Source organism: Paroedura picta, chromosome 6 (genome assembly GCF_049243985.1).
Source record: "Paroedura picta isolate Pp20150507F chromosome 6, Ppicta_v3.0, whole genome shotgun sequence".
In the NCBI taxonomy this organism is placed as follows: domain Eukaryota; kingdom Metazoa; phylum Chordata; class Lepidosauria; order Squamata; family Gekkonidae; genus Paroedura; species Paroedura picta.
This window is the reverse complement of record NC_135374.1, coordinates 50,829,146-50,851,639: the sequence shown is the minus strand read 5'-3', so window position 1 is coordinate 50,851,639 and position 22,494 is coordinate 50,829,146. Positions and strand designations below refer to the sequence as shown.

Genomic DNA, 22,494 nt, shown 5'->3' with positions numbered 1-22,494 from the left:
TGGTGAAAACACACTCCATCCTGTGGATTTGTGTGTGATCTCCTTTCACGCCCTTTGCCTGTGCATGTAGCCCAGATTCCATTCTGTGCTACTGATTATCATGACTGCCTAGAGTAACAACACAGGTCAGAAGAGGGGGAGTAGGTATTCCAGACCAATTAATGCAATGCAAAGCTTTTATTTTTGGGTTTGCAGTTTCCTGAACAGGAATGGAAAATCTTTAATCCGCCCCCTCCATAAATATGCAACTGCTCGCAATATTAAGCCATAAATATTTTATATTATGTATTTGGGGAGAAGGGAAAGCCCGGTAAGCAGCCTACTGCTGGACCCTATCTACTGCCTTTCAGTTAATATATCAACTTTATTTAAGCCTCTCTCTCCCCACAGGTTAATAGATCATTCCAGGAACACTCCCGGCACTGCATGGAAGACCTTCCCCCAGCCTCCTTCCCACGTCTCCCTGCTCTGCCAGCCACCGAGTGAAGGGAAGTGAGAGAAAGAGGTTAACCCAGAAGAACTTGGCGAAACCGATGAATGGCAAGGAGAAGGAGGGAGGGCCTGACAGGGTGGAAAGGAGGGAGGGAGGGAGGATCACGGGCTGCGGGCGAGGCTTTGAAAGTCAGCCTCACAGGCATTGCTGCAGAGCCCCGAACCACGGAGAAAGAAAGCGGTGGCACAGACGCAGAGGCGCTCCGGAGGCGACGAGGACAGCGGGCGGCGTGTGTATGCGCGTGAATGTGCGCCTGTGGATGGTCGAGGCGGTGGCTGGCTTCACGAGTTGCTTCGCAGCCAGACAGACCGGAGCTTCGCCCCCCCCTCCTCCTCCTCCCGCCGCCCCTTCCCTTCCCTTCCCTTCCCTTCCCTTCCCTTCCCTTCCCATCCAGCCGTCCTGCTCGCGGGAAGCTCTCCGCTCGAGAACTAATGGCCGGAGTTCGCGCCCGCCTGTCAGGGGTGGCCTGAGGAGGCGCGTGGGTGCCGGCGGCGGCGCGCGCGCTTGGAGCCTCCCTCCAGGGAGCGACGGACGGACGGACGGAACTGCCGCTCCTGGGGGACAAGCGGTGGCTGGCTAGCTAGCAAGGAGAGCGCCGCCGGGGACCTCCGGGGCTGCTGCTGGGAGGTGAGTGCGAGGGGCCACGGCCGGGCTTTCCGCCTGGGTTGGATCGGGAGAGACCGGAGGAGGAGGAGAGGAGGAGGAGGAGCGGAATGGGAAATGGCCGCGGCGGCTGTTGCTGCTTGGGCACTGTGCAGAAAGAAGCGCTGCTCTGGCAGCCTGACAGAACCGGGGAGCGACTGGGGAGAGAGAGAGGGAGGGATGGAGCCACAAGGGAACAATACGGCGGGTTACGTGGAACTCAGCGGCGAAGGATTATTTCCGGTGGCAGCCGGCCTCTCCTGCCCGAGCTTTGAAATAAATAAAGTTTGACTGGTCATTGGGGTGGAGGGAGGCAAAGTTTGTAGGTTCCCGTTTGCCCTCCCTCTCCAGCCTTAGCCTTGGTATTCTTTGCAAGCGCCGCTGCTGAAGGAAATGCCAAGCCCCCGCCCCCGCCCGAATTATTTAGTGAAGCCTCAAAGTCTGGATGCAGCAACTGCAGTTCTGCTCGCGGCTCCTATGCAGGCTACGGAAGGGTCTGAAATATCCTGACGTGCGTCTCAAGAATCAGATCTTTGCCTCCCCCCGCCCCGCCGCTCCAAAGTCTCCTTTTTAAGCCATCCGCTCCTCTTAATTGCCTGCACAACCGCACTAGACAAGGCCTTGCCTCGTTGCTGTCTGCTCACCTCCTCTTATTTTATTCACTTCCTCTCCATCGTCGAACACACACATTCACGCAGCAGAGACGTTCAGATTTTTTCCCTCCACCCCCATCTTGTGTGTCAGATACAAACTCCCCATCGTCCATAAAAGGTGCTTTCGCATCATTTTTGTTCCATAATGTTATACTGCCCCTGAGGCATTTTGCCTTTCTCTTTTAGCTAAGGCACTGCATTTCAAGCTTCCACCATATTCTGTTGCACTCCAGATTGTGGAATAACTTTCTTATACTGGATGGTGTACAATATATGTGCTCGCCCAATGTAAACACTGAAAGAGTAAAATAATAAAATGTTACAGAAAGAATTGTTGGACTTTGGCTGTATCACCAGACATAGAAACACCTCTTGATTTTATAATGTATTTGACTGTGACATTGCTGGGGTTTAATTTTTTAAATTAAACATTTTGAGGTTTTCAATTGTAAACCCTTTTCACACAGGTTTCATGTTACAAAACCAGGCAGTATTTTCAGCCTTAATGAGGAGGCACATTGCATTTGACAAGATAAACTTTTTAAAAATGCTCTTTGTGCATCCAACTAAGTAATGCTGGGATGTTTTATTCAACACTGACAAAGCAGGTTAGTTATAATTTGTCTGAGTCATGGTAGAATATATTGTTATACATACAAATTATGGAGTTCATTATCAAAAGAATACCAATTCTTAAGTAAATGGGATAAACATCTTATAGTAATAAACAAAAATGAATCTCTGAAGTTTATCGAACTATGAGTTTCTGTCTGACACTTCATAAAGCTTAAGGCAAAACAAGTTTCAAGTGTAAGAATACTGAACATTGTTTTTTAAAAGGTGGCAAAACAATGTGTGTTTACTGGGTGTGTGTCTGCACAGTACAAATGCTTAAATTGCTGTGTAATTTAAAAAATGGCTTAGCTTTGCCAAGATTCCTGAGCTTATAGGTTTGAGAAGGAAGCACATATGCAAAGGTAATACACAAAGGTTAACTGTAAGAAACTAAAGAAAAACAACAGTCTTCAAATAGGCTGGTTCTGAATTTAACCATTGATTCTAAACTCTGTTTCATGTATGGCCTTTAGTAGACACTTGTTTACTCCTGTGAGTTTTCTCTGTGTTTGAAGGCTGGAGATGCCTTGTACATGCAAGTTGATTTCTTATCTGCTTCTGCCATGATACAAGGCTGGAAAACATTAGAACATTTGAATGAAAAATGTAACAAGTGCATTAGCCCTAAGTTTTACTATAACTATTTTAGTTGTTCCAAAAATAAAAATTCAGAGCATGGATTCAGAGCATTAGAAATATTCAGTTTTTCAGCAGGAGTATGTTATTTAGAATATCTAAGATGTACAAAGTGGTGGTTTTATTTATTTATATTTTTTCTGTAACTTTTCTACTTCCAAAACCAGCTTCCAGATCAGTGAACACAGTGGTAGATGTGTTCTTTTCAGTATACATACCAAATATTATTCTTTTTTTTTCTTTTCTGGGCTGGTAAACTTAATGGAGAGACATAAATATCCAAGGCTAGGTACAGACATCTATAAGAAATGAAAGATGTTTTGACTTAATAAAGACGATTCATCCTATATGCTGATCTGTCTTAGGAATTTCTAACTGTATGGCTCTCCATATAACACTGTTTCTATATTAATATAGTTTCGGAGTGGTATTCTAAGGAACCCTGATGTGCTAATCAAGGGGATCAAGGGGTTTTCAATGAAATAATCAGGAATATCCCTAGAAAATAGGATCTCCTCCTTTATTGATCTTCCATTGCGGTATGAAGCCACAGGAGGTTGTTTCTGAACCAAGGCCTGATTTCAGTTTACATGAAGTAATGGTGAGACATAGTAGGCCAAGCCACTACTCTAGAACACTTTCCAGAATTCTTTGTAACATGTATGGGTAATTCTTTGCCAATCGTGATTCTTTGCCAATTGTCATTGTTTGAAAACCCGTTCTCTTTTGACAATATGGTTTCTTACAAATCAAATCCCATTAGCTTTTCTGGACCACCACGTTCACATGAAAATTGATTCTGAAGTGTGGGGATATTAAAACTGCTATAATAGAAGGAAGTTGCAAGTTTAGCTCTGATATTAACTCACTATTAAGCAAACTGCTGTCTCTTAGCCAAGTGAGCTCTGTAAAATGAAAGTAATGCTAACCTACCTAACAGGGTTGCTGTAAAGTTTACTACAATAAATATGTGCAACTCTTTGAACACTTGCAACTACTATTTAAATGGAAGTAAAGTAAGCTATGAAAGCAAGAATATTAGCTTTATTTATAATCTTATCCTGGGCTGCAAACCATTTCTACAGGAACAATCTTATCCTGGGCTGCAAACCATTTCTACAGGACAACTATTATTGAACATTGAAAACTATTATTCTTTGTGTGAATCCAGTCAATATAGGATGATACATTTTGATGGAATTTGTTTTGTATAAAGGCAAAGCAACTTTATCAGTATGATTTTGAGAAGGACAGTGTAACCCCTCATTGTTTATATTTTGTTTCTCCCACTGTGGAATCCTAAACATAGTTATATCTTTCTAAGCCCACTGACTTCAACTGACTTATAAAAGTGTACTTTTATTCATTCTTTAAAAATATTTCCTTTATTATATACTGCCAGCCGCGTATCAGGATTGCACTGCTAGTCTCTTAGAATATCTTGAACTGATCCAGAAAAGAGAAATTTATTTTAGAAATAATTTGAACACAGCTAAAATTGTTTCCTCTTCGGAAAGAGCTATTTTTAAAAATGCTTGGAGTTGGAATATATGTAACAGCAGTAGAATAAACATTTGGAGCATAATTCATACTATACAGTGTAAGATAGAGAGTATATGAGCAAGGGACCAGCAAGGACTAGTGAGTAAGATCTCTTCCACCTCCAGCTTCTCTTCTTTCTCATACTCTGCTGTCCCTCATTTCCTCTCTCCACCAGTTATACAGCTTTTCCTCTTTCCCTGTTTCTTCCTTTCCTTCCACTTAAGAAGAAGAGTTGGCTCTTATATGCCACTTTCCTCTACCTGAAGGAGTCTCAAAGTGGCTAACAATCACCTTCCCTTTCATCTTCCCACAACAGACATCCTGTGAGGAAGGTGAGGCTGAGAGAGCCCTGATATTACTGCTTGTTCAGAACAGCCCGATCAGTGCTGTGGTGAGTCCAAGGTCACCCAGTTGGTTACATAAGGAGAAGGAGCAGGGAATCAAACCCGGCTCACCAGATTAGAAGTTTGCGCTCCTAACCACTACACCAAGCTGATACCACCCTCATCAACTACTTGCCCTCCTGGCCTTCTTTCATTCCTTCCTTTGCTTCTTCCTCCCATGGCTGACCCTTGCCACTTCTCCCCTTTTCGTGCTTCCTTCCTTTCCTGCACCCCCATCTTCCACCTTACATAACATTTTCCTCTCATTCCCATTTTTGTCCTTCTTGCATGCCCACAGCAGCCAGTTTAGTACAGTTTTGCCTGAGGTCAGGAATTGGGAGCTGAGCAAGATTGGCTACAGTCAGTGTTAGTGGGAGGCCACCAAGGAAGACTGGGGTTGATGCACTGAAAAAGGCCCTGGCACATTACCTTTGGTCATCTCATGCCTGGAATGCCTTGTAGTCTGTTGCAGCCTCACAGAACATCCTTCTTCTTCATTGCTTGTTCCATCTTTCCTCCAACTCACCTTGAATTGCAAAATGATATCATGGCAACCATTTTGGATTACTTAATCACCCACAGACAATGTTGTAGCAGCCTAGGCAATCCAGAATGGCTTCTCGGATTGTGTGAGGTAATTCACATAAGATAGTGACATCTAATTTTTTAAAAATTTTATCAGCTTCTTAAAAAAAATTAAGTCCTCCCTTCTGCAAACTTGAATTTTGCCCAGGGTTTCTAGATACATCTTCTCCTATCTGGTATAGATAGACTGTGCTTACTTTTTCATCTACACTGTGGCCAATTTTCAAAATGAGACTTATGTTAGTATTATTTTAAGCTTTGCTTAATTATGTAAGAAAAATAAGATATTGCATAATTCTGAACCAGATGAATTTTTTTGAGGATACTCTTTTGAATCTCTTGCAGTCTGGATTTATACTTTTATACGGTTGGCCAGTATGTCAGAAATTTATCACATAACAAAGTGGGCCAGTTATGCAAATTTAAAATGAATAGATTCCCATGCTGTGATCCTTACCTTGGACTGTGTAGAAGTGTGTTCCAGAAACACTTTCATGGCTTTGAATTTACTAGCAGATGGCGAGAAGGAGCAAGTAATACCTGGGCAGGCCATTCTTCTCCCAACCCCACTATCTATGCACACACCACACATAGATGGGAAACACACACTGTTTATTAAGGATTCAGTATCTTATTTTCATCATATGCTATGGAGTCATGTGTTGAGCTTGCTCTAACCCAACCTCAAATCGTATGATCATGCTTGGTGTTGCCACTCAACTGTGTGCACAATGTCTGTTATGGATACCAGTCTTTCTAACACATCGAATTCCAGTGCTGGCCTTTCTTGGGACCTGAGTATTTCTGGAAGTGCCGTACCTTGTATAAGCCCCTGCTATCAGTTGTGGAACCTAGGCTTCCCTTGACGAGGAATGTTTTTATCTTAGGTTTTTCTGTCATGGTTCATCTCCTTCCATTAAAGGTTCAGTACAAATAATCTTAGTTGTCTGAAGGAATATAAACTTACATTTTCAGCAGACTGTGTTGATTGGTTTGTTGGTGCTGCTGTGTAATTGTACTGGATTACAGTGATATGCTGTATGTTGGTCTGTCTTGAAGACTGTTTAGAGATTTCAGCTGGTTCAGAATGTACCATCCAATTATTTTAAAAGAACTGAATTGGCTGCCTGTTTGTTTCTGAATTCGATTCCAAACCTTTAAAGACCTTTGTAACTTTGGATCTACATGCTGTTTGTACTGTCTCATATGTATCTATTCACGAGCTGTGCTCTTCAGGTTCCCACCTGCTGATCATTCCCCCCACTTACGCTAGCCATAAGTCTCCATCTTATGGATTGGACTCTTTGAGGAACTGTGGAAGATACAATTTCTAGATGTGTTTAAGTGCTGCAAGGCTATTTTCATTACTAGGGTTTTTAATAAAATAGACGCTGCAGGTTTGGGGAGGAGGGTTTTTTGTAATATTTTTGATTTGATCTTTTTAACTACTGTAAGTTATGGAAAACGTTAACACATTTATTTAAAAATTAGACTTTCTGTTGGTTGATTTTAGATTTAATTTTAGACTTGAATCAATTTAATTGTGAATTGTAACATTGAAATATTGTAGAATACTTTGGGAATGATGGTTTATACATACTGTAAGTGAGAATGGATGAATAACTAGTAAAGTGTAGCAGATTCAATATTCATAGGTTTTCAAGTAAAACATTTAGTTCAACTTTATAATTTAAAAGCATTTATATGGGGCTTTTATATGTTATTTTCAATGTGTTTGAAAGACAGATAATAACTTGAATATACTTCTGAAAGCTGATAATACTAAATTAGTGAATTGTAGAAGTTGAAATTTAGAAGTGATGGGATGTGTATCTGAATCCCAGTCAATTCTGAAGATGTCTGGGTCACCCTGTCTCACAGGGGTTATTGTAAAACAAAATAGGATATGTGACCATGCATACTGCATAAAGTGTGGAATCAAAATAAAACATTATTTTGGGACCGAGATGCTAAACTTCTTAACTATGCATAATTTTAAAAACCATATAGGTAAGATTCACATTTTTTACTAGCCCAATAAGATACTAAATAAAATTATGCACTTTTATGTACCCATGGAGTAGGGGACAAGAATAGTTTAACTGAAGTCAGTAAACTAGGTCATGCCACACTTAGCAATTACTTGTAACCCTAGTAAGAATTTATTCTTTTTTGCTGTAATAGTTAAAATAAATAGTTAAATATGCTTTGAAGAGCTGCAAGTTTAAATACCTTAAATTGAGACAAAATAGTATAATTTTCACTGTAGTATGCTGTACATATAAAAACTGAATGTTATATAGACATTTATAATGTTGCTGTTTTATTTACAGATAAAATATGGAATTGTTTTGGATCACTTACGATGCATTTTGGACTCATGAAAGGGAGAAGTGCCAAGGTAAAAATTTAACCTGTGAGTTTATTTCCCCAGCACTGTGGATACTGTATGTTTAATCACATTAGAAGAATTTTTTAAATTCAGAATTAACTGTTTGCGTTAAAATCCCATTAAAAGTTACATAAGAGGTAACGAGAAGACCTAGAACTTACCTTACAGTGCCAGAGGGGGAAATATCATTGAGGGTTTTATGAGCTCTTTAGCTTACTAAAGGACCTTCACAGTAAAAAAAATTGGGTGGATTGTGAACATTATATTTAGATGCTACAGTAGTTTGTTGCATTTCATATTGGTTAATATGCATTGCTGTAACTTATATTGTATCCTTTATGGCTTAGTAAATTAATGAAAACTACATTGGCAGAAACCTATTTATATACTACCCACTTTGCAAAGTACAATAAGACATCATCTCCCAGTCATCACTTAGAATCATCTATGGACAACTTATATCCTCTCATAAAGTGCTCCTCTATTCCTATCAATTTCCGTGTATTGAGCATAGTTCATGTCACCACCTATATTTGTAAATAATACAATTAATATGAATCCTGCTGACACTACTGATGATTGTCTGCTATAGGAAAATTAAAAGTTTCAAAGCAAATGGAATCTCTAGTGATTTCTGATTGTTTTTTGAATCTGGTGAGTCAAGCATTGAGACGGATGGGTAGAGTATTGTTCATGGAAGAAATGTATTGAAATTCTTTACCAGTTATAATGCAGAACGTATTCAAGAGAGTTGCATCTTTAGTTTGTGTCAATAACCTTTACATCTGTGCCATTATTCAATATCCTGGGCAGCTTGTTTGGTGAGAGCAAGTTTGGTGTAGTGGTTAGGAGTGTGGACTTCTAATCTGGCATGCCAGGTTCGATTCTGCGCTCCCCCACATGCAACCAGCTGGGTGACCTTGGGCTCACCACGGCACTGATAAAACTGTTCTGACCGGGCAGTGATATCAGTGCTCTCTCAGCCTCACCCACCCCACAGGGTGTCTGTTGTGGGGAGAGGAATGGGAAGGCGACTGTAAGCCGCTTTGAGCCTCCTTCGGATAGGGAAAAGTGGCATATAAGAACCAACTCTTCTTCTTCTTCTTCTTTGATAGTTTTGGGAGAAAACAGAAAAGTAGCACTTGCTCTTCCAGCAGCTTGGTTGGCATTTAATATTTTACAGCAAGTTTTTAGTTTTAGTTTAATATATTTGAACTTGTACTAGATAGGGTTAATAGGTTAGCACAAAAGGTCAAATCATAAGGCATTAGGATTAATTAAGGGAGAGCAGGAGTGGCCAGAGTGTGTGACAGCTAAATGAGTTTCCCACGGACTAATGTTGGTTACAGTACAACCATGCTTCAGCTTAAGTGAGTTATTTTGTGCAAAGGGCAATAGTGATTAACAGTTTGACATGCTAGACATTTCTAGCCAATCCCATCTGTTTTAGAGGTTAAGAAAGCACACCTTTATGAGCTGATGGATTGATCTGTGTGTCCTGTCTAGTGAAGATTAGAAGTCCAAGGCCAGTGCAGTAAATGTCAGTTAAAGAATGTTGCACTTTCCTAGTAGCCTTTGTTTTAACTGTCATCTGTTCTGTTCTGGGAATAAGAATAACAGTTCTTGGTTGACAGTGCAGGTGGCTTGAATTCAAACAACTCTTGTATGAATACATTTGCTTAAATATTTTGAACTGTCATTTATTTAGTAAGTAATAATTTAAACTTAATGTGGATATGATACACCATTATATATATATACTATTGGCTCCTAGAAAAAGATAGATAAAGGGCAACAGGAAGGTGAGGGAGAGATGAATAAGCGGAAGGACAGGATGATCTGACAATGTCAGTAGGCAGAGGAATTGGAAGCAAGTAAGAGAGATTGAGAAATAGGGCTGAATGAACTGAGATGGTAACAAGAACAACTGAGTTTATTCTCAGGACACTCAAACATGCCCTGATTTTGTGTGTGCTTGATACTGAAAAGTACCATGGGAGTTGTGGTTTGCCCTGTCATGTATTTTTGTATGTCTTAAAACAAAAACTTTAAAAAAATTAAATTGTGCAGCTCAGTGAAAAACAGCCCCCAAATGAAAAGAATATTTTGCGAGCAAGTGCTCCCTGATTGTGCTGAGCAACAAATCTGCTGTGTGATCCCTGTAGTGCATGTTATAGTGGGAAACACTTTCCTTGCAATTTGTACAACGTTACTAATTGAGTTATGGTATGATTGGCTGCCTTCATGTGTTCAAGGAATAGCAAGCACAGATGACTGTTGCAAATCTGTTTTCAAGTCCGTTGAGGAGTTAAAGTGTTTCCCACCAAACAGATCTAGGTATTGGCTCTGAGCACTGCTGTTAAATCATGGAAATTCAGCTATTGGCCTGAATATAGGCTGAATCTGCTGTGAAATTCACTGTATCCCCAGTTTATACACTGACAGACAATCTGTATGCACAGATTGTCTGTTTGGGAATGTGTGCATGCATGCGGCTTTATGAGAAATATAAGTATGTGATATGCAGTTAGAAGACCAATTCTCCTTTTGTTTCTCCAGTAATAATGAATCCTGTGATGATTTTTTTCAAGTGACTACTTAGGGACATGTTTCAGCCCCTTTATAAACTTGATGGGAGGAGATTATCAGTCTTGACCACTAACCCCTTCCCTCTCTAAACATACAATACATGAGTAATTTAAGTTTGGTAAGTGACTCATCTTGTTTTCCACTAGGGTGTGTAGATTTTTGTAAATAACCTGAGCTAAAGTATAATTAAATACTATTTTGATTATACTACCATTGAGAAGCTTCAGTCACATTATTAAATTTTAAACTTCAAGTACAACGATATAGGCTAGATATCAGGAAAAATTTTTCACAGTCAGAGTAGTTCAGCAGTGGAATAGGCTTCCTAAGGAGGTGGTGAGCTCCCCCTCACTGGCAGTCTTCAAGCAAAGGTTGGATACACACTTTTCTTGGATGCTTTAGGATGCTAGGGCTAATCCTGTGTTGAGCAGGGGGTTGATGGCCTGTATGGCCCCTTTCAACTCTATGATTCTATGATTATGCATATTTGAAGGTCTATTTGCCTCAATAAGTATGAGGATTGAGAAGGTAGATAATGATGGAGGAGAAGGGTACAAGGAAGCCTGCTGAAGATTCTGTGATCCTACTGTATCAGCTCCTTAACTACCATATCAGAAAATAAGTGGTGCAACAAGTCTCACTTGTATGCCTTATCACATTTATGACTTTGTAAACTCTGGGAAATAGCATCTCTTCTGTTTAAAGATTATTAATACAATGCTGAGGTTATAAAAGTCATTTTGGTGAAGTGCAGAGTTGCTGCTAGTTAAAGGTGGTTAACCCAGTTAAAGTCAAACAGAGGTCAACTTGTGTTATTGTATATACTTTGGTCTCACTTGTGTGTTGTATCAACTTTGCTTTATAAATAAGTCTGCATTATTTGTAAAGATGTTAGTTTTGATTATTCCCAGGGACTATAATATTCCTTTAATAAGTTTTTGTTTTTATACACTAGTTCTTTAAATTAGAAAGAAGTATATGTGGGATCCATACTTCTTTTTCTATCCTATTGTGCTCCATGATGAAACTAATCCCAAAACCTTGGGAATAGGACAGGATATACACGTGTTAGGCTGCTAGGAAAACAAGAAACCAGCAAAAGGCCACCTACCTCCTGTGCATGAGCTCTTCTACAGTGAGTAATTTCTGCCAATTTTGTTACCAAAAATAGACATCTCCTGAATATTGCATGGGGAGATTAGCAAATTTTAGGAGACTAGTGAGAGGGGTAGCAAGTGAGATCTCCACCAGGGTGTTCTTGCCAGAAAAACTCATACAGAGGACAAATTTGAAATAAATCAAAAGTACAATTATTGAAAAAGAAATTTATTTTTTTAAATAAATAAATTCAAAGCCTGAACACATTCACACATAATTTAAAATTAATACAAACATACAAGAGGCAAGTAAAGAGTTGAAATGGCTTGATAGGGGTATAAGATTTAGGTCAAAGAAAGATTAATAGTTACTTTCCATGGCATGAAGAAGTCTAGAGAGAGACAGACAGTAACATGTCCTGCATGCATCCTGGGTTTGGATCCAGAACAACATGCACACATGGCTATGGCCTAGTATTTCTGTTTAAATACCCAATTTCATGTCTAGTTTCTAGTCCAGCCTTTTTCAACCTTTTGACCATGGAGGAGGCCCTGAAATAATTTTTCAGACTTCAAGATGCCCCGGAAGTGATGTCACCTGGCCATGCCCCCATTCCAGCCCCAGAAATGACATCACTATCTGCACCCTTCACCTTCCTTTTTTTCCATCTTCTGACTTTTACTACTGCTATGGTGAGTCTGCCTCATGTAGGCCAGAAAGAAAAGTACTAGCTGAGAAGACAGCCAATACCCTCCCATACCACACCAGAGCTCTTGTGGACCCCCTTCAGAGCTTCCATGGAACCCTTCCATGGAGTTAACTTCCATGGGAGTTAAAATATTTACTGGGGTGAGGCAAAGAAATGGAGACCAGGTAATGGGTGTATCATTGTTGAGACAAAAACCTTACTGGTTGGTCTCTGATCAAGGAGGACAGCAATGATTGCTTCAGGATGAACCCTAATGCATTTCCCAAGTGAAGACAAAAGAGTGACTGGAAAGGAGGTCCAGGTGTTTGACTTTTTGGTAATTAAGTAAGGGAGATGGAAGAGATGGGGTGAATCAATTAAGGGGAATGAGCACAGATGTAGGAAAAGTACTCCAGGCTAATCAAGGAAACAAGTTCCTGGGTGTCATTATCACATCAATAAGCCTTATTAACATAGTGTGAGGGAAAGGTCAGTCGAAGAGGCCCCTCATGGAAACAACAATGTTGTTTCATACTGTAGAATTCTCCCGGATATGTGGCATCCAGCTATGGAAAGCCTTTGACAATTCAATGTACATTCTTTTTGCTGCATGAGCAAAAATATGACTGGATCAGCTTCCTGGGTGAATGGGACATAGTACATTTCCAGCCAAGCAATGCTTTGCTAATGAGATGCGGGCAATGTTGCACTTAAGTTGGTCTGCAAGCAAACTCCCGCTTGGAGTTTGCTCATGGAGGGGTCTGGGTCTTTTTCTCACAGTCTTCTTCTGAACTATTCTATGAGTATTCTGACTTTCAAGAGTGCTTTTTAAAACAGATATATGAAATTTTATGAGGGTGGAGTAAGAAGGTAAAGGCAGCCAAGATCCCTTCAAATCCAAATCATGGGTAGAGTCCAAAAGTTGTTTTCCACCATTGGAGATAGCATGATTTAAGTGAATTTTCTTTTCCCATCACACTGCTCATGAAGCTGCTCTCTTCTCTGCAGTAGGAAGCAGACATTATCAACCACTTCAGCAGGCAGAAGGGACTTCTTTGAATGGAGAATTACCTTTGGATTCAACTCATTTGCATTTACACTGCCCCTGCCATTCTTAATTGATTAATCAGTGCAGTTGATGTAAACATTTCTCAGTGGCTAAAGTTAGTTGGCAGTTAATTCAAAGAAGTCTTAATCACCATGTTATGGCAGTCCTTGAATCTCTTAAGTGCTGCATAGAATAAGTGTCTAGGCACTCTCACATTCTCAGTTTCAGGCCTGTTGTTAGGGACAGTAATTAAGCAGCAGTGACCAGAAAGGTAGAATGATGAATCACCTAGCCCAAGTCATAAAAAGCCAATGGCACAGGGAGTGACCTGGAGCAGCAAAAAAGCATAAGGACCCATTAAGATTAGTTCAGGAGCATAGCTGTGTTGGTCTGAAGTAACAGAACAAAATTTGAGTCCAATGGCACTTTTAAGACCAACAAAGTTTAATTCTAGATGTGAGCTTTCATGTACATGCAGAACCAGTTTGGTGTAGTGGTTAGGAGTGTATACTTCCAATCTGGCATTCCAGGTTCGATTCTGCACTCCCCCACATGCAGCCAGCTGGGTGACCTTGGGCTCACCACGGCACTGAGAAAACTGCGTTGACAAAGCAGGAATATCAGGGCTCTCTCAGCCTCACTTACCCCACAGGTTGTCTGTTGTGGGGAGAGGAAAGGGAAGGCGACTGTAAGTCGCTTTGATCCTCCTTTAGGTAGAGAAAAGTGGCATATAAGAACCAACTCTTCTTCTTCTTCTTCCTCAGACAATAAAATAGGAACGATCAGAGTGCAGATATAAGGTCAGAGTAAATTAGCAGGTATTGAGCCTCTTGTGGCGCAGAGTGGTAAGCAGCAGAAATGCTGTCTGAAGCGATATTCATGAGGTTGGGAGCTCGATCCCAGCAGCCGGCTCAATGTTGACTGAGCCTTCCATCCTTCCGAGGTCTGTAAATGAGTATCCAGCTTGCTGGGGGTAAAACAACTGGGGAAGGCACTGGCAATGACATCCCCTAATGACTGGGGAAGGCACTGGCAAGGCCACCTTGTATTGAGTCTGCCATGAAAACACTGGAGGATGTCACCCCAAGAGTCAGACATTACTTGGTGCTTGCACAGGTGATACCTTTACCTTTACCTTTAAATTAGCAGGTAGTAATTTAATTAGTAAATTAGTAATTTTCTGCTGATTTACTCTGTCCTTATATACAATCTGATGATTCTGATTTCATTGTCTGATGAAGCTCACACCTAGAATAAACAAAGATTTATTTGGACTTAAAGGTGCTATTGGACTCAATTTTGGTTCCATTAAGATTAGTGTTCAAGACTTTGCCTGTCTCCTGGATCCAAATTACACCCCAAGGGAAAGTGAATTGGAGAGAATATGCAGCAATGGCAAGGTTCTTGCCAGAAATTAAAGTTTAGAGGAGATGTAAAGGCAGTCCTTCACCCTGCATGAGCTCAAGCTACCAACCTGGATGAAAACCCTTCATTAATGTACCTTGGACTCTGTTAGGAGCCAATAATAGGCATCTATTTTTTTTTCTTTCTAACCTGAAAGAAAAATCTTTTCAGTATACAGATATCCTAGATCAGCCCTGTATAATCATTTCATCATTATTATTATGATATGTATATTTCAACAATTGGGACTCGCCTCATCATAGTAAGATAATTTTTGCTTGGCAGAGAAGGATAATGAACATTAAAAACCTGGATTAGGAAAAGATCAATAAAGCAGCAGGTTTATGGTAGTTGCCAACAGCAAGTGAAAATTCCATCAGGAAATTTCTTCCATCCGTTGTAGCACTGGTTCAGTACAGATGGAATGGGGAAGTGGCCATTGCTGAAGAATGTTCCTAATGGCTCTTAAAGGATCTGGTAATATTCAAATGTACGTAAGCTTAATTGATTACAAGCAAAATGATTAATTTTTCATCAGCTCAAAGTTTAACTGAGAAACCTTATCTTTTAATCTTCCTGTAGTTTATAAACAGTTCAGCATCTAGTTGCAGTAATTACAATTTCCATCTTATCCCTTAACAACCCAACATTGCTGTTTTTTGTTTTAATCACAAAGGCTGCATCTTACTCTTTAGTGAAAACACATCACTATTAGTTTACTGTACTTCTTGTATAAATACAAGAAATAAATTTTGGTAATAACCACTGAATATTCACAGAAAGTAAAGCAGAAATTACCTTATTACCAGAATACACACTGGACCAGAGAGATAACTATCAGGTGAAGAAAGCAGATCCACATTTAGGTCCCTTTGTGCATGTGACAGTTCGCTAACTTATATACTATAAGCCTACATTTTCAGCACATTTATTTATGCTGAAAAAGCCCCCCTAGGTTTACATTTGAGTGAGGGTCCCACTTAACTCTTATTGTTGACATTGTGGTAAAATTACGTGCCTCAGCTAAAATTTGGGTCGGCTTATGCTCGAGTATATACGGGTAAGTAGGAAAACCTTTGTGCATACCTTAAAAGTTTCTGTGCTTTGACTGAGCCACTCAGATTCGTGTTCATTAGGTAACGTAATCCTGTATGATTGCGTGTGGGAAAAATGATCTGTAGAAATAATTTGAAACAAATTTATATTTTTATGAATAATTTCCCTTACTCTGCCTCTACAGCAGTAAATATTAAGTTACTATTAATCATGTAAAGGAATAGGGAATTGGGAAAAGGGATGAGAAAACATGTCACTCATGACATATTGCCAGTACTAGCAATATTTGGTTGTGGGATCTCCCTGGTTCAGTGTGTATTCTGGTAATAAGGTAAGTTCTGCTTTGTGTTCTGTGAATATTTGGTGTTGACTACCAAATATAGATTATAAAAATATGTTATGATGTTCATGATATCACAGGTAAGCATATTGTAGCACTTACTAAATTGTATTTTGAAGTCCCTATGGAGAATTAAGTAACAAATGAAAGAAAGAACTACTAGTGACTTTTGTTCTGATATCATGGTTGAACTAAGAATAGTAAAGCATGGAGCATATATTTTTCTTTCTTACTAAATACATTGGTATGCTGTAAAATGCTTCATCTAGGTATGTGCTAGATAGCTCTAAGCCTTGCTTTTAAGTATGAAGCATTATATCTACTGTATTGGCAATTAGACATTTTCAAAAAGTTCTATAAAGAAAGGAAAATCTCATCATTTATACAGGGGTAAGTAAAAAAATATTGCTAAAAATCATAGAAACATTTATTAACCAAAAATATCAAAATGTGAAGCTATTTGTTTCTTGACATACACATTTCTGAATGTAATGTTTCCCCAAAGAATTCTGTGCTCTACAAAATTTACATCATGTCAAAATGGCAGTTTTGACATCCTCGAGGGACTCAAAACATGTTCCTTTTAAATGTTCTTTTATATTTTGGGAATAAAAAGTCTAAGGAGGCAAGATGTATGGTCAGGACTGTATGGTGAGTGGAGTAAGGTTTCCAAGTGAAATTCACAAAATATAGCCCTTGCTACTCTTAAAGAATGAGCAGGTGGGTTGTGATGGGGGAAAAAATCAGTATAAACGTGCAAATCTGGAAGTCTACTAGCAATACTTTTTGACTTACCCTTGTATGTTAAAATGTTTATTTATTATACTAAAATGAAGGAAAATGTAGGCCCTTATTCTTAATTTGTTTATAGTAATTCTAGAGAGCAACCTTCTGTATCTAGTTTGAATAAACTGCCCCTAATTATCTGTCTGTCTCTTAATTCTCTACACTTGGTGACCTTGTAGCCATTGACTTCAGTCTGGAACAATTTCAAAGTCATGTAAATGAATGTAATTAAGGTATTGCTTATCATCTTGCAAAGTTCAGGGGGAAGTACATTGGCTTGAAAGGTTTGTTTACTTAATCTGGAAGGTCAGCTACTGTTAAATTTTATTGCCTAAAATGGTTTGGTAATGCCTGCATTTAGTTCTTAAAACAGGAGTGTTTGGAAATGCAAATAATACATTTATTTCACCTCAGGGTACTATAGCTTTCTTTATTAAAGAAATGTATCTCTATGCTTCCACATTATTATAGTAAGACAATTTTCTATGCTTAGCAACAAGAACATCTTTAACTTTTCATCAACAAAGATCATTTTGTGTGGTTCAGTAATCAAGCCCATGGGCTTTTAAAATTCTTAGCTTTGCCATGATTCCTATGGGCTTTTAAACTTTGCAGCGCTGCCATCATTACCAGGCAATCAAGCAAAGAAACTGATTTTCCTTAAATAAATTTGTGACACCTACATGTGTAAAAAGTAATCATAATGACCTCATCTCATGTGTATGTGCAATTAGGTATTTTTTTGGAACGTGTTAAGATGTCACACCATTCTGAAATCAGCCTGCACTGATGGCTTATGCATACTAAAGGAAATTATGAATTGATGTGTAGGTATGTTTATGAGGTGGACATTGGGGATATGATAAATTGCAAACTTTACACATCTATTCATTTGTACATTTTATTCTACTTTTGCAAAACTATCCTGAGGTGGCTTACAAGATTAAGTATGTTTTGGCATGCTATCAATCCAAATTCAGTTTTGAGTGATGAGCTGGGAAGTCCCCCTCTAACTTAATTGGGAGTTTTACAATAATTTACATAGCAATAGTAAGCAAGTCACAATCTTTTTCTTTCTGCAATATGCAGGTGCTAAATTTGGCTTTTCCAATCATAATAATCATATATGCAAATATGCCATTAGTAAATTTAAGAAAAGCTTTATATGAGTTCTGTAATTCTACCCAACACCAAATCAGTCCCATTTGTCTATATAGCTCAGCATAACTTCAGTAATGGGTAGCAGCTCTCCAGGATGTCAGGCAGAGAAAGGTAGGATCAAATTCTTCTTCCCATTCCTGTTTCCCCAGTAGGAACCAAATTCCTCCAGTTCTCTTCCAGTTTTTTCCTGCCTCCAAGAAGAACAGTTGACTAGATAGTTTTGCTAATCTATTAAGCTTCTAAAACAGATTTCTCTTCACCATTTTTGTCACCTTTGATCCCAGTCCCACTTCTTCTCTGCCCAATTCAACTTGCCTTTCTTTCTGTCTGGGGTTGATAGTTGGCTGTAGATTAGACATATGTTGCATTCATGATGGCCATTCTAGAGCTATGATGAAGCAAGCACGACAGAGAATAATTGTGATGACAGATTCCTCTCCAAGATGAACCTGAGTGCCCCAATACCCGCTCCAGATGGAGAGGCAACAGGCCTGGCTAACAGTGTCTATACTGGCTGCAGCATTTTCAAAAGAGATGCCAAAAAGGGACATGAGTTGTAGAGCACCACAGAGAATGAACAGGATCCTGCTGACAGACCAAACACACTTGTTCTAGAAGATCCCAACACAGATGTCCTCCTGTGCAGTTCGAGAATGACCATTGGGTGCTTCCTATGAAGGGTCCTTCTCAGGATACAAGAGGACATTTGATCTCTCCTCAGGTCATTGTCATGATCAAATACATTTTAAGTATTTAAGTTTTTATTTAAGTTTTTTCTTAAATTAAAAAATTCACCTTATTTAGTGTGGACATAAGATAATAAGTAGACAGAATAGTTTCTTTTAGTTACATAAATTAATTCTTCCCTGCCTCATTAGTGTATTCTCTGGTATTGATTAAATGGCATAGTTTCCCCCCTAGAAATTATAGCTTTTGTAGTACCAAAACTAGAGGAAGGAGTGGTTCCTACTGGGGAAACAGGAACTGAAGGAAGAAAATTGATTCTGCCTTTCCAGCTACCAGTGAGAACCACCTGACACAGATGTCCTCCTTTATCCAGAGGACCCTTCACTGTAAGTACCCAGTTGTCATTTTGGATGTTTCACTAGGAAAAATGACAGTAGCAAAACAAAACCTGCCATTCAGGTGTCTTTCAGATGTCATGTACTGTGGCTGGAGTGAGCCACCGATACAGGAGTGAGCCAGTAGATATAGGATGCTAGAAGATATAAAATGAAAACGCACAAGCCGAAAGAAAAGTCAAAGATTCCAACCTTGTTTTTGAAATGTTTGTTATGAAATATCAGTCATTTACCTTCTATCACCCTTCATGTTTATTACAAGTGTCCAGTATATTCAGTAGGAAAAAGAAAGCCTCTGAGTATTTGGCATCAGTTTTTAATATATAGTTGTAAAGAAATATGTTTGCGATAAAATGTTAGATCCTTACTGAAATATTTGTGGGGCAAATGGGGAGGGAGTGATTTTTGCAAAGATCCTGCTCCTACAGCAACTCCCAGGGCATTCTGCCCAAATCTACTCAGGGAGATGGGGGACCCCTAGGAATAGCTTAGAGAATCAGAGGCTTCTTTCAGGAGGGGAATATCAGTAAAAAGTGCCTCCCCTTCTACCCGTTGAAATTCTAGGTGGGATCCATGCCACCTAGCTGCAGAATTTTTAGTGAGTATGTTAAAGAAGCACCTGGCACACCCCTGGGACCACTCTTCCTGCTAGCCCTGTGGTTTATGCTGGTGTTGTTGTGCAGTGTTGCCGTGCTGCCACCCAGGTACAATGCAGTGCCATTGAGTTACTTTGTTTGGATATCTTGGACATATCCTGACCTAATGACTCATTAGTTCCCTGTGCATTCCTCACTCTTCACACATTGACATTAGATTGCTCTGTTAGTCATAATTGACAGAATGGGTATTTTGTACAGCTGTCTGTACAAGAAAAGACAATCCAATTAGGATTAGGGTTATCACATGCTCTCTTGTATCTGTCAAAACACAGTAGGGTTAGTTTTTGGATTTGGGAGGGATCGCTGTCAAATGGTAGCAGACTATTGATAACCACTTAGGGTTTTAAGAGAAGAGATATTCAGAGGTATTTTGCTATTGCTTGCTTCTCCATAGTGACATTCATATTCCTTGGTGGTCTCTCATCCAAATATCTGACACTGCTTTGATTCCAAGATCTGACGAGATCAGACTAGCTTGGGCTATCCAGGTTAGGCCAGTAATATAGAATTGTTTTATTTCTCAAGCTTTATAAATATATTGTGCATTTACAATTTCAAAATATTATAAAGTTTGAGTTGTCATTTTAATAACTTAAAATTTGTAGTATATTCCCTCCAAAGGGATAATTGGGTTTGATTAGATATTGATATCTAAATCAGGAATGGCACATAGTAATCAGCAATTTTTAAATGCTTTTGATATTGATTAAAGTTATTTTTACTAATATTTATATTCAGGCTTGAAACAGCAGTTGCAAGCTTTTTGACAGGTTGTCTGATTTTCAATGTATATCTTTTAAAAACTTGCATATTTTTCAACTGAAATGCTTGTTTGCAACTATAGCAATACACAATACACAATACTGCATGCCTAGTTGACTGTTTCTTTCTCTTGATTACATCCTTCAGTTGCATCAACCATATTAGTATTCAGTGTTTTGAGTATGCAATTAGAAATGCAAATTTAAAATACATTAGATACTTTATGTGACTGACCTTTTGTACAACTAGTATTTCCATTCTTTGATCACAAGTTACTTAAGTATCAAACCCATAACCATTCATACTCACATTTTTTTGTTAGTACATATATTATACCACATAAACAGCGAAAGGTGCTTCTGACAATATGCTGGCCTTCAGGGGGAGGGCCTTCCCTCCATTAGAGCTACTCAGAGGACCTGGTGTGTCATCAGGAAACACTGGGCCTCTGATTGACCAACACTGAGAGCGTTATTCAGAGGGTCTCACCCCCTCTCATCCTCCCATATCACCCAAGCATGGAGAGTCAGTAGTCAGTAGGTAAGCTGCATGGCTGAGTGTGACTAGTCAGATCACCTCCTCGCCATCAGTGGGGGTTGGGAAGGCTGTCAGACTTCTCTGTAGAGGGCATGCATAACAACCCCACCTTTTCATCTCCAGCAGGGCTGCAAGGCCAGGCAGCCTCCTCTGCATAGTCCTGACCAGCCTTCCCAACCCCTGGCAGCAGTGAGGATGCGAGTGAGGATTGCATGCCTTTTATGGAGCAGGCGGCCAGACTTCCCATCCCTGCTGGATGTGAGCATGCCCCCTGCCTCCTTCCCGCCGGCCCCCCGCTGCAGTTTGCTGCCTCCTCACCACTGATGGTAGCAGGAGGAGTCTGCCATGTTCCACCACTACACTCTCGCTGCTCTCTACAGCCTCCTGCAGTGAGAGCTGGTGGGGAAGTGGCCAGGGCGTTGTTCCCCAGTCTGCTTTTAAAGTGAGGTTTGCCACTAATATATACAGGTTTCCCATCTTTCCTTTTGTATCTGTTTACAAGTTCCATTTTGATACTGCACTTCAATATTCATGCAAAATAGTTTCATTAGGTAGCCATGTCGGTCTGCAGCAGAACAGTAGTTTTAGAGACCAACACGATTTTTGAATGTTTAATGTGCTATTGGATTTGAATCTAGATGGTTATGTATAAAAAAGAATTATAAGTATATTTTCACTTCTCATACATCAACTCACTCTACATGGGTCCCCCTTGGCATTGGTACCTGAATATCTGTTACTGAACATCTTACTTCCCCCATTACCTGTCCCTCCAGCCTTTCTTGTGTATCATATTTTAAGGGGCCGAGAAGTTGTAAACCAGTTGTTGAGGGTGATAGCTGACAGAATGATTTTAGCACACTTCTTTAAGAATTGAGTATGTAGCTTGCATGCAGTCCTCCTGGATCCATTGTTGCATTTAGACACTAAAAATTATCAGTGTTGAGAACACATGGGATAATGACCTAGTTACCTATCCATGTTCCATCTTGATTGTTGTAATGCACTCTATATGGGGCTGTTGTTGAAGACTGCTTAGAAACTGCAGTTGGTTTAAAATGCAGCACCTAGTACAGCTTGTCAGAAAGAACATGTGACTGATATTATTTCAACTGCATGGACTACCTATTCATTTCTTGGCCAAATTCAAAGCAAACTTTTAAAACCTTAAACAAATGGACAGCTGGGATGTTACAGTGTATGTCTTCAGCATCAGTTGGGGTGTTTAGTAAGAGCTTTTTTTGGGGGGGGTGATGTTACGTATGTGGAATGTCCTTGCTGGAGAATCTACTCATCTTTGTTATTAATCTCCTTTAGATGAGGACTTAAAGATTTGGTTGTTA

General features: G+C 39.6%; 1 protein-coding gene and 1 long non-coding RNA gene across 4 annotated transcripts in view; one reads left to right on the top strand and one right to left on the bottom strand.

The window, feature by feature from the left end:
* Window positions 1-498: 498 nt before the first annotated feature.
* The window catches only part of NRIP1 (nuclear receptor interacting protein 1), an 85,792-nt gene continuing 63,796 nt past the window's right edge, over window positions 499-22,494 (top strand). For 2 of the 3 annotated variants that reach the window (XM_077342410.1, XM_077342412.1), the window contains exons 1-2: window positions 499-1,120; window positions 7,883-7,950. The gene's annotated coding sequence lies outside the window, so the exon portion shown is untranslated. Of the gene's footprint in view, window positions 1,121-7,882; window positions 7,966-22,494 lie in introns of all 3 variants that reach the window. The other variant, XM_077342411.1, reaches the window with a different exon arrangement.
* Window positions 3,092-9,480, bottom strand: LOC143839833 (uncharacterized). Its single transcript, XR_013231888.1, has 3 exons — window positions 9,409-9,480; window positions 5,394-5,490; window positions 3,092-3,338 (listed from the first exon to the last, which is right to left on the bottom strand). It is a non-coding gene; the product is annotated as an uncharacterized LOC143839833 (long non-coding RNA).